This window comes from Neoarius graeffei, chromosome 4, assembly GCF_027579695.1.
Source record: "Neoarius graeffei isolate fNeoGra1 chromosome 4, fNeoGra1.pri, whole genome shotgun sequence".
Classification (NCBI taxonomy): domain Eukaryota; kingdom Metazoa; phylum Chordata; class Actinopteri; order Siluriformes; family Ariidae; genus Neoarius; species Neoarius graeffei.
The window spans coordinates 86,821,371-86,833,405 of NC_083572.1; positions in this window are offsets into that span (position 1 = coordinate 86,821,371).

Below are 12,035 nucleotides of genomic sequence, written 5' to 3' on the forward strand. Positions count from 1 at the left end.
GGCCCTCCCAACTGGTAAATAATATATCTTAAACAATGTTATGTTTAAGATTGCTGCTAAAGTTAATCTCTGTCACCCTCTCGTGGTCAAATGAGGTATTACAATGTGAAGACTAATTCTTTGCTAAACAGGACCAGATTATCACTGTTTCATTTGCAGTGCTTTATATACAACATGGTCTCGTTACTGCAAATTCATAACTATTTACACCACTGAATGAATTAAATGTCACCATGCTTTGTTTGTTTTCGTCTTTATATAAATACAAAATAAATAAAAGGCAACACGTGCCTAATTTACAAAAGGGGGAAAAGTATAAATATAATTATAAACTACTATATAATAATGTGTAAAATATGAACTATTATATCTATTTAAAAAGACACCTATTTATAAAAAACGATTTAAATCAGTCAGTTCGTACTCTAGGAAGTATGTACTGGTACACTCTGTCCCTGAGCTGTCTAGTCCTTTTTGGTCGTAATAATTCACTAAGGGGAGGTGTCAGTGGTTGTAATTCTATTCCACAATTTCCAATCTCTGTTGTTCAAAATTTCCATAATTAGGTATTTCTTGGGTGGCATGGTGGTGTAGTGGTTAGCGCTATCGCCTCACAGCAAGAAGGTCCGGGTTTGAGCCCCGTGGCTGGCGAGGGCCTTTCTGTGCGGAGTTTGCATGTTGTCCGCGTGGGTTTCCTCCGGGTGCTCTGGTTTCCCCCACAGCCCAAAGACATGCAGGTTAGGTTAACTGGTGACTCTAAATTGACCGTAGGTGTGAATGGTTGTCTATGTGTCAGCCCTGTGATGACCTGGCGACTTGTCCAGGGTGTACCCTGCCTTTTGCCCGTAGTCAGCTGGGATAGGCTCCAGCTTGCCTGCGACCCTGTGGAACAGGATAAAGTGGCTAGAGATAATGAGATGAGGTATTTCTTGGCGCAGTACCCAAATTTATGAGCCCTAGCAAATAATGTATCTATTCGACTTAAATACTGACTATAGAAGGCACTGCCCCAGAGCTCTATAGCATATGTAAATATGAATAATATTAAACTTTGAAAAAGTAAATCTAAGATGATTATAGGAAATTTATAATATTTACAGACTCTAAGGATATATAGATGACTACTAGCTTTGCTGAGGAGATTTTCAAAACGAGTGTCCCAATTTGTAGGATTCTCCTCAAACGTTACCCCCAACAGTTTAAGTTTATCTTTACGTTTAATGATGGTCAGTGGGTCGAGGGGGACTTAGTACTCTTCCCCTTAGGTTGGAAGCAAGGGCATGCTGCTCTTGCTTGTTAATTCTTGGCACATTAAAAAAATAAGATGAAGTTCTTCATATTATATGTAGCATGTAGCATGTTATGAACTTATTTGTAATGATTTACACTCAAATCCGAAATAATCAAACATCTTCAATGTGACAAAAATAACCCAAAACAAAACACTTGTTTAATAGCAATTTTGCCATACAAACAATTTTCTCACAATGACAAAAAAGAAAATCAAGGCCATGTAAAGTCCTTCCCACACCATGTGGCACATAGGGCAGCGCCGATCTCTGTTTCCATAGCCCTTGGCCTCTTGCCTATTACATAGCTAGGGTTACAGTGGGGGGCTAGTCCTCTGGTAACCACAAGAGTTTGACTCCCCACTCGCATCTGTATAGCAGTATGCCTTGCCAGACGGCAGTAGGTGCCATTTTTATGATGGTCTTTGGTATGACCTGACCGTGAGTAGAACTCGTGATCTCCCAATTGAAAGGCAGATATGCTAACCATGTAATCAAGGCCATGTAAGTTGACATATAAAGAGTGAAAACATTTAGCATGTATTTACTATGTCCTTAATGGTGCCCCTTTTTTGGAGGGCAAAAAAATGATTCACAGTCTTCAGTATTAAGTGGTTTTTGACTTGCCCTACAAATGTTTATGGTTATAAACCTTTAAAGCACTGAATGGTTTCACGCCACAGTGCCTGAGTGAACTTCTGGTTCTTTATGACCTGCCACGCCTACTTAGATCAAAAGGTGCAGGCTATCTAATGGTATCTTGTATAGTGAAGGCTGCATCAGGGGGCAGAGCCTTTTCTTACAAAGCCCCACAGTTATAGAACAGCCTTCCAAGTAGTGTTCGGAAATCAGACACAGTCTCAGCGTTTAAGTCTAGGCTGAAAACATATCTGTTTAGTCAAGCCTTTTGTTAATAGTGTTTATGAGGTAAAGGAGTAGATCTGGAGGGTCCTCAGGCATGGAGTGTTTTGGTAAACTGGGATGTATGGATGCTATCAGTCCCCCACTCATTCGCTCACTCGAGTTTGTTGACAGTGCAGTGGCTGCTGCTTTATGTCCCGGGGCTCCCTCATGCCTGCGTTACCTTCTGGCTCTCCCCTTTTAGTTATGCTGTCATAGTTAGTTTTGCCAGAGTCCCTGCCTGCACTCAGTGCAAAATGTATACTGTTCTTACTCATCAGGTGACATTGGGCATACCTAACAACCTGTATTTTCTCCCCCACCCTCCACTCTGTCTGTCCCTCTGAGTTACATGTCAATCCTAAGATTGAGATGCTGACCTCTTCTGCTCCTTGGACCTGCCTGATCCATCCTGATGCCTACATCTGGCTGGACTCTCATCACGTTGCTGCTGTGGAGGAGGGCCCCATATGGACAGTTGAAAGTTGTCAGGAGTAGCAAGCTGAGGTGAAGTGAGGACCCAAGAGCAGACTCAGAAAACAGGCAGTGTAAAGAGAAAACTTCTTTAATGAAGTAGATGGCAGAAAGGCAATGGTACAGTAGGGCTCAGGCAAAAATCAGTCGTCAAAAAAAAGGCAGGAGGTCAAAAACACAGAGGAGCAGGTAGACACGATCAGGGACAAAAAACAGGACAGAAAAATCTTCACAAAAACTGATGAACACAGAGACCAGGGAAATCCAGGCAGAGGTAGCAAAAGACACAATTCAAAAGAACAGGCAGGCAAAAACAAGGACAAAGAACTGGACAGAAAAACTTGACAAAAAAACAAGGAGAAATTCAGGCAGGGGGAATCAAAAAGACACAATACCAACGAGCTGTAGCGAGGTGAGGAAAGTCTACAAGAGACAGTCTGGCAAATGGAGTAGCTCCAAACAGTTCTTAAAAAGCCCTGGCTGATGGGAGAGGAGTGGTAGCAGGCGTGGGAGTACTGCTTCAGGAAATGGCCTTCAGCAAGGCAGGACTGAATTCCTGTCCTGGAGCCGGCCTGGAAGTCTCACAATCTAAGGCATGGATGGACTGGACCAGACTGTGACAGTACCCCCCCCTTCAACGGGTGTCTCCAGGTACCTTAGAAAGTGCCTCAGGGTGTTGTTGGTGGAAGTCCTTGATGAGGGTAGGATCCATGATGAACCTAGCAGGAACCCAGCTCCTCTCCTCAGGACCATACCCTTCCCAATCAACCAGGTACTGGAGTCCTCTGCCTCAGCGTCGTACCTTCAGCAACCTCCTGACAGTGAAGACCTCACCACCATCTATGAATCTGGGAGGAGGAGGGGGTTTGGAAGCTGGGGACAGGGAACTGGAGACAAGGGGTTTGACTTGGGAGACATGGAAAGTTGGGTGAATATGGTGCAAGGTTATAGGCAGAGACAGTCTTACAGAGCAGGGATTAATTACCTTGGAGATGGGGAAAGGTCCTATGAACCTGGGAGCCAATTTGCGGGAGATGGTCTTGAGGGGCAAGTGGCGAGTGGAGAGCATTACCCGCTGCCCCACCTGATAAATAGGAGCTGCTGAGCGGTGTTTGTCGGCTTGGTCTTTAAACATCTTGACAGAACATAGGAGCTTTTTCCTGGTCAATGCCCACATTCTCCTGCAGTGGCGCACAAACATCTGGGCAGAGGGCACGGTGACTTCTTCTTCTTGGATGGGGAAGAGTGGTGGCTGGTAACCCAGAGAGCACTGGAAGGGGGAAAGACCTATAGTAGAGGTGGGTAAGGAGTTGAGTGTACTCTATCTAAGGAAGGGTCTTGCTCCAGGAGGCAGCATCCTTGGACACCATGCACCTGAGAGCCACTTCCAGCTCCTGGTTGGCCCGTTCCATCTGTCCATTGGTCTGAGGGTGAAAACCTGAAGACAGACTGTGAGAAGCACCAATGAGTTTACAGAAAGCCTTCTAGAATTGGGCAGAGAACTGGGGTCCATGGTCTGATATGATGTCTGAGGGGAGTCCATGTAGACAGAAAACATGGAGTATCAGCAATTCGACGGTCTCCTTGGCGGTGGGAAGCTTGGACAGAGGGATAAAATGAACAGCTTTAGAAAAATGGTCGACAACAGTGAGGATACAAGCATTGCCACCTGAATTGGGGAGTCCTGTGATGAAATCCAGGGCTACGTGTGACCAGAGCCAGTGGGGAACAGGAAGGGGTCTCAGCAGGCTGGCAGGGGGTCTGTTGCCAGTCTTGTTCCTGGCACAGATGTCGCAAGCTGCCACAAACCTCTGGACATCCTCCTTAATGGATGGTCACCAAAAATGTTGTCGGATGAGTGCCAGAGTCCGGGCTGCTCCTGGGTGGCACACCATTCTGGATCCATGACCCCACTGCAACACCTGTGCCCGCACAGAAACAGGAACAAAAAGATGGTTAGGAGGTGCATTACTGGGCCCTGGGTCCTGCTCATGGGCCTTCTGGACCAGGGTTTCCACCTCTAACAGAGCAGACCCCACCAGGCACTGTGGAGGAAGGATGGTCTCAGGGGAAGTCGATTCCTCCTGGAGGGGAGAAAACATTCTGGACAAGGCATTAAGCTTACCATTCTTAGAGCCTGGGTGGAAGGAAAGTGTGAACTTGAAGCGAGAAAAGAAGAGAGACCATCGGGTCTGACAAGAATTGAGGCGCTTGGCAGTCCTGAGGTATTCGAGGTTCTTGTGATCTGTCCATACGATGAAGGGAAGGTCTGACCCCTCCAACCAATGTCTCCATTCTTCCAAGGCCAGTTTAATGCCCAACAGTTCCCTATTGTTAACGTCATAGTTTCTCTCAGAGGGGGAAAGCCAACGAGAGAAGAAGGAGCAAGGATGAAGCTTGTTGTCACTAGCCGATCTTTGGGACAATATGGCCCCCACCCCTGACTCCGAAGCATCGACCTCAACCACAAACTGCCGGGACGGATCTGGAATGGTGAGTATAGGTGCTGACGTGAACCTTCCTTTGAGCTCGGAGAACACCTTCTTGGCCCCTTCCTCCCAGCTGAAAGGGACCTTGGTGGAAGTTAGAGTTGTGAGGGGCCCAGCCACCGTACTAAAGTTCCTGATGAATTGCCTGTAGAAATTCGCAAACCCAAGAAACTGCTGGAGGTCTCGCCGAGAGGACAGGGTGGGCCAGTCAGCAACTGCCTTGAGTTTCAGGGGGTCCATCTGAATCTGTGCAGGTGAGATAATGATACCCAGAAAGGAGACAGAACTTCTGTGGAACTCACGTTTCTCGGCCTTAACAAAGAGTTTATTTTCCAGGAGTCGCTGAAGGACCTGCCTGATGTGGATGTGGTGTTCATCAAAGGAGCGGGAAAAAAATCAATATATCGTCCAGATAAACAAAAACGTTAAGGTAGTCCCTCAGGACATGATTAACGAGGGCCTGGAAAACCGGGGAAATGTTAGTCAGGCCGAACGGAACCATGAGATATTCGTAGTGGCCCATGGGGGTGTTAAACGGCATCTTCCATTCATCCCCTTCCCTGATCCTCACGAGGTGGTAAGCATTACGCAGGTCTAGCTTGGTGAAAATCTGGGCTCCCTGGAGTAACTCAAACACCATAGACATGAGAGGTAGGGGGTAACGGTTCTTGATGGTGATGTCATTTAGCCCACGGTAATCAATGCAAGGGCGCAAGGATTTGTCCTTCTCCACAAAAAAAGAATCCGGCCCCTGCAGGAGAAGAGGAGGGACAAATAATTCCAGCTGCTAAGGACTCGGTGATGTATTTATCTATGGCTTGCCTTTCAGAAGGAGAGAGAGAATAAAGTTGCCCCTTAGGTGGTGCAGCCCCAGGAAGAAGGTCAATTCCACAGTCATAGGGCCTATGGGGAGGAAGGGAAACAGCTTGAGACTTGCTGAACACAGGTTTTAAGTCATTATACTCGGGAGGCACATTAGAGAGGTCAGGATATTCACCAATAGTGGGCTGGAGCAGCTTGGCGTGAGGGAAGGCATATCTCAGGCATGACGATAAACAGAATTGACTCCATTCTAAAATGGTGTTGTTAGTCCAGTTGACATGGAGGTTATGTAGTGTTAGCCAGGGAAGACCAAGAACTATGGGCACATGGGGATTACTCATGACAAAAAACGGGATGGATTCAGGGTGGTTGCCAGAAATTCTTAAGGTGACTGGGGCTATTCTATGGGTGATGGTGGTCAGACCAGTACCATTAAGGGTCAGGACAGTGAGGGATGGGTTCAGAGCCAGTAGTGGAATCCCCAGGCGCTTGGCGGTGGTCAAGCAGATCAGGTTTCTGTCAGCCCCTGAAATCAATGAGTGCCTGGAGGTCATGGGGCTGATTGCAATGGATAATGACCACTGGGAGTAGTGGTCGATCGGTAGGGAGCTGATTCTGGACATTGCCCACCAGGGCCCCTAAACTCACTGGTGGGCTCTTCCTTTTAAAGGGCAAGATTGGCAGAAATGCCCCAGCTGTCTGCAGTAAAAACATGCCCTCATATCCCGACGGCACTGTTGTTCCTCAGGTGAGATGTGGACTCGGTCTACCTGCATTGGCTCAGTGGAAGGAATGGGAGGCTGAGGGGGAGCAAGACTAGTCAGAGTTCTCTCTTTCACCTGCTGTCTGATCTGGGAGTCAATACGACTGGTGAGGTCCATGAGACCGGGGAGATCAGGTGGCAGTTCTCATGAGACCAGCTCATCCTTGATGGAGTCTGACAGCCCGTTTAAAAATGCAGCAAACAAGGCACTCTCATTCCAGCCACAAGATGCTGCCAAAGTGCGAAACTCAATCGCATAGTCAAAAGCGGACAGGGCACCCTGCTGCAGTCCCATGATTTCTCTTGCTGCCTCTCTGCCAGACAGAGAATGATCAAAGGTTCGTCTCATCTCCTCTGTGAAATCCTTGAAGCTGGCGCAGCATGGTGCATTGGTGTCCCACATAGCTGTTCCCCACTCCCTAGCTTTGCCAGTGAGGAGAGTGATGGTGTAGGCCACTCGGGAACGCTCTGTAGGGAAGGCCAGTGGTTGAAGCTCAAGGGTTAGCGAGCATTGAGATAAAAATGATCTGCAGGTACCTGGTTCTCCATCATATGCCTGTGGGGCGGGAAGTCTTGGCTCTCTGAAGAGGGCTGGAGCAGGACCTGGAGGAGAGGTAGGTGGAGGGGGTTGTGTAGGAGCAGACGTTACTTGAAGCTGTTGTAGCTGAGTGGCCTTCAGCAAGGCAGGACTGAATTCCTGTCCTGGAGCCGGCATGGAAGTCTCACAGTCTAAGGCATGGATGGACTGGACCAGACTGTGACAAAAGTCGCACTTGGAAGATGCTCTGGACACTTACAGTAATGCTTTTATGTCTGAGGACTACAATTAACTTGCTAATTTTAGGACTGCAGTTGTTATGAACAGTTTTGCACTCAAGTTTCCATCAATGGACAGTTTATAACTTCAACAAAACAGACTTCATTTAAAACTATAATGAATTTCCTGGTTACACAGTTATACTTTGTGAATCTATAGGACACTGTTATAGAAGGAAGTTATTTATAATCACGTTGTCTGTTATCAACCAAATGAGGATGGGTTCCCTTTTGAGTCTGGTTCCTCTCAAGGTTTCTTCCTCATGTTGTCTGAGGGAGTTTTTCCTTGCCACCGTCGCCACAGGCTTGCTCATATAGGATAGATTAGGGATAAAATTAGCTCATGTTTAAAGTCATTAAATTGCTTTAAAGCTGCTTTGTGACAGTGTCTGTTATTAAAAGTGCTATAAAAATTAAATTGACTTGACGAAATCAAACAGTTGTATAAAGCCTCCGATATTCCTGGAGGCAAATTTTTGAAGACACTGTTCACATGTTACCAACATGAGCTCATACCATGTCTTTTGAACTGTCAGAGTTCCTCTAGGTGTGAATGTGCTGGCCGAGATGGACTAGCAGCCCATTCAGGGTGAATTCCTACCTTGCGCTCAGTGTTCCCCAGATCCACGAACAAGAAAAAGTAGTTACTAAAGATGAACGAATTACAGCCTATTTGAATGTCATATGCATTTACCATCCTATGCAATAGTTTTTTCGATTACATTTTAATAACCACAGATCACATCAAAGAAACAATGTGCATAAAATAAACAAACAAGCTTGTCTTTAACTATTTAGCTTCCAAAACATTTCTACATGACAACACCGTATGAAACAAATACCCACTGTGGTTTAAAGTCAAACAAAACCCAAAAATAAATGCTGTTTGCTGATCACGGCAAGTTAAAAATAAAGCTTTATAACAATTTCTTCATTTTAAAAAATATGATATTGATAAAAATAGACTTACCTGGGTGCAGCCATTTGCACTGAAACCAGATATGCACTTGTGACGTAAACAGGATCACTAGTACACCATTTACCTTCATTATATAGAGCCATCAAATAAAGGCTTTTATATATATATGGTGGTAAATATATATATGGTGTGGTAATATATAAATTGCCTGGCACCACTGCTATCTCTCTCTCTCTGTATGTGTGCGCGTGCACACACGTGTCTGTGTGTGTTTTTACTGCTTCTCATGGGTTGAATGCAGAGAAGGAACTTCACTGTGCTGTAATGTATGTGTGACAAATAAATGTTTCTATTTCTAAAGATTTAAATCAGAAATTTTTTGCAACCATATGATTTTTACTAGGAACAAAACACGCAAATCAACAGCTTTCACTTTTATAAAGTTTAAATCTCACTTGGCTAGATAACGCATAAGCAGTAGTGACACAGATACTAGTGTCATACTTGTTGCCATAGCAACACAATTCTTGCCATCTAAAAGGATCACTTTTCTCAGTGAATAAAAACAAACAAAAGCATGTCACATAAAAATACAAGGAAAATGTGAATAACCCCCCCAAAACAAACAAACAAACAAACAAACAAACAAACAAACAAACAAACAAACACTGAGTAACCAGCGATGGAGTTTATAGGCTGCAAAAGGCTCCCAGAGGCTGGTTATGTGTCTTCTCACTGTTTATGTGTGTGTGTGTGTGTGTGTGTGTGTGTGTGTGTGTGTGTTCACTGCTTCAATGTTCGGGCTTATTTTTACACCCAAATGCTTGACACTCTGACATCTTTAGGGTTGTTTACAACAATTTAGAAGGCATGTATCCACTCGGTCTCAGTCTCGAAGTCATGTAGCATGTAAGTGACGTCACAATCTCAGATTCTGTCATGTAATTTGTACTCAGAGCATGATATTTGAACTTCAGAGAGAGTTAGATGTCGACATTCACTGACATTGTTTTTCTTTTAAAATAAAATCTGTACACAGTATACAGGTACAAATATGAACAAGTGAACACTCGAACATGTCTTGTATGGATTTTATCTGTCAGTATAAAGGAGTTTATTTTTGGAGGTTAAAAAAAATCATTAAAGTAGCTCTACACTACCATAAAAATATTTACTTGGTAACCCTGACTGGATCTGGAGTGTATTTTTGTACTCATCTCATTATCTCTAGCCGCTTTATCCTGTTCTACAGGGTCGCAGGCAAGCTGGAGCCTATCCCAGCTGACTACGGGCGAAAGGCGGGGTACACCCTGGACAAGTCGCCAGGTCATCACAGGGCTGACACATAGACACAGACAACCATTCACACTCACATTCACACCTACGGTCAATTTAGAGTCACCAGTTAACCTAACCTGCATGTCTTTGGACTGTGGGGGAAACCAGAGCACCCGGAGGAAACCCATGCGGACACGGGGAGAACATGCAAACTCCGCACAGAAAGACCCTTGCCAGCTACGGGGTTCGAACCCGGACCTTCTTTCTGTGAGGCGACAGCGCTAACCACTACACCACCGTGCCGCCCGCCGCTAATGTGAACTTCTTAATTTCACGAATCATTTCTGTTTAGGATTGCTGCAGAAATTAATCTGTCACCCTCTTCTGGTCAAATTAGGTATAACAGTGTGAAGACTAATTCTTTGCGAAACAGCACCAGATTATCACTGTTTCATTTGCAGTGCTTTATATACAACGTGGCCTCATTACTGCAAATTTACAAAAATCAGATAAGGTTCTTCATATTATATGTAGCATGTACCATATTATCAACTTATTTGTATGATTTACACTCAAATCTGAAATAATCAAACATCCTCAAAAATGACAAAAACACTTGTTTAATAGCAATTTTGCCATACAAACTATTTGTGCAAAATTCTTTTCTCACAATGACAAAAAAAAAGAAAATCAAGGCCATGTAAGTTGACATATAAAGAGTGTAAACGTTTAGCATGTATTTACTGTGTCCTTAATGGTGCTCCTTTTTTGGAGAGCCAAAAAACGATTCACAGTCTTCAGTATTAAGTGGTTTTTGACTTGCCCTACAAGCGATTATGGTTACAAATCAAACAGCTGTATAAAACCTCCGACATTCCTGGAGGCAAATTTTTGAAGACACTTAGAAAAAAAACAGATATGTGATTTGTTCACATATTACAAACATGAACTCGTACCATAATCATGATCACTAAGAGTCTCCATATGATTAGAGGTACAAGAATATTGCAATATTGTTGATACAAAATGTTGTACAAAAATAAACCATTGATTCAAAAATAAACTATTAATTCAAATATCAGTTATTACATGCATAGCAAGGTGATGTTCGTTCATAATATGCCATAACATGTTATGACAGAGGCAAAAAAGGCATTTCTGAAGAAGATTGTTCTAGCTTTGTATGTGTAACTTTTTAACTGTCCCCTGAATGACAGCCTGAACCCTGGAGCACATCTGCATTTGATAGTTGCATAGCAACTAACTAAAAAAATAAACATAAGAAAGAGCGAATGACTCGATGGTGCAGCGAATCCCTGTGATATTTAGGTGAAGCTTACAGTCCAGTCTAGACACAAAGCAAATAAGAATGTGATAATACTAGCTGGCAGATACAGGATTTATCAATCATATGAGAGAAAAAGAAGAGAGAAAATGCATTCACTTCATTTCTACAGTATGAAAACTCTGAGCCTCTGTGAACCCTGTGCATGTACTCGATCGCCAGCTTTCAGAAGACAAAACACATTATGATGGAGGTGAATTTTACTGACACTATGGCACTGTTGAATTCTCAAATCTGATTGGCCAGGTGTTGATCAATTTACTATAATGACAGAAATTTCCCCTGCAAGATAAATTACAGGTTTTTATTAATTATTTAAAAAAAAAAATTACATCCAGGTTCTTACCATAACTGATAATTGCATCATCAGTTTTTCTTTGGCTAATCAGACACAAGGTACGCCACCACACTTGCCGAAGCAGTTGGGGGTTAGGTGCCTTGCTTAAGGGCACTTGAGCCAATCCAGCTGTTTCAGGGAATTGAACCAGGAACCTTTTGGTCCCAAAGCTGTTTCTCTAACAATTTGGCCATGGCTTCCCCAAATTAATGCACTTGTTTCAGGGACTTGCATTGCAGATGTTCCAAATGAGAAGATTTATCCATCCATTATCCATAGCCGCTTATCCTGTGCAAGGTCACGGGCAAGCTGGAGCCTCTCCCAGCTGACTATGGGCGAGAGGCGGGGTACACCCTGGACAAGTCTCCAGATCATCGCAGGGCTGACACATAGAGACAAACAACCATTCACACCTACAGTACGGTCAATTTAGAGCCACCAATTAGCCTAACCTGCATGTCTTTGGAGGAAACCCACACAGATACGGGGAGAACATGCAAACTCCACACAGAAAGGCCCTCGTCAGCCGCTGGGCTCGAACCCAGGACCTTCTCGCTAACCACTACACCACCGTGCCGCCCGTGCAGATTTATAAAACATGTA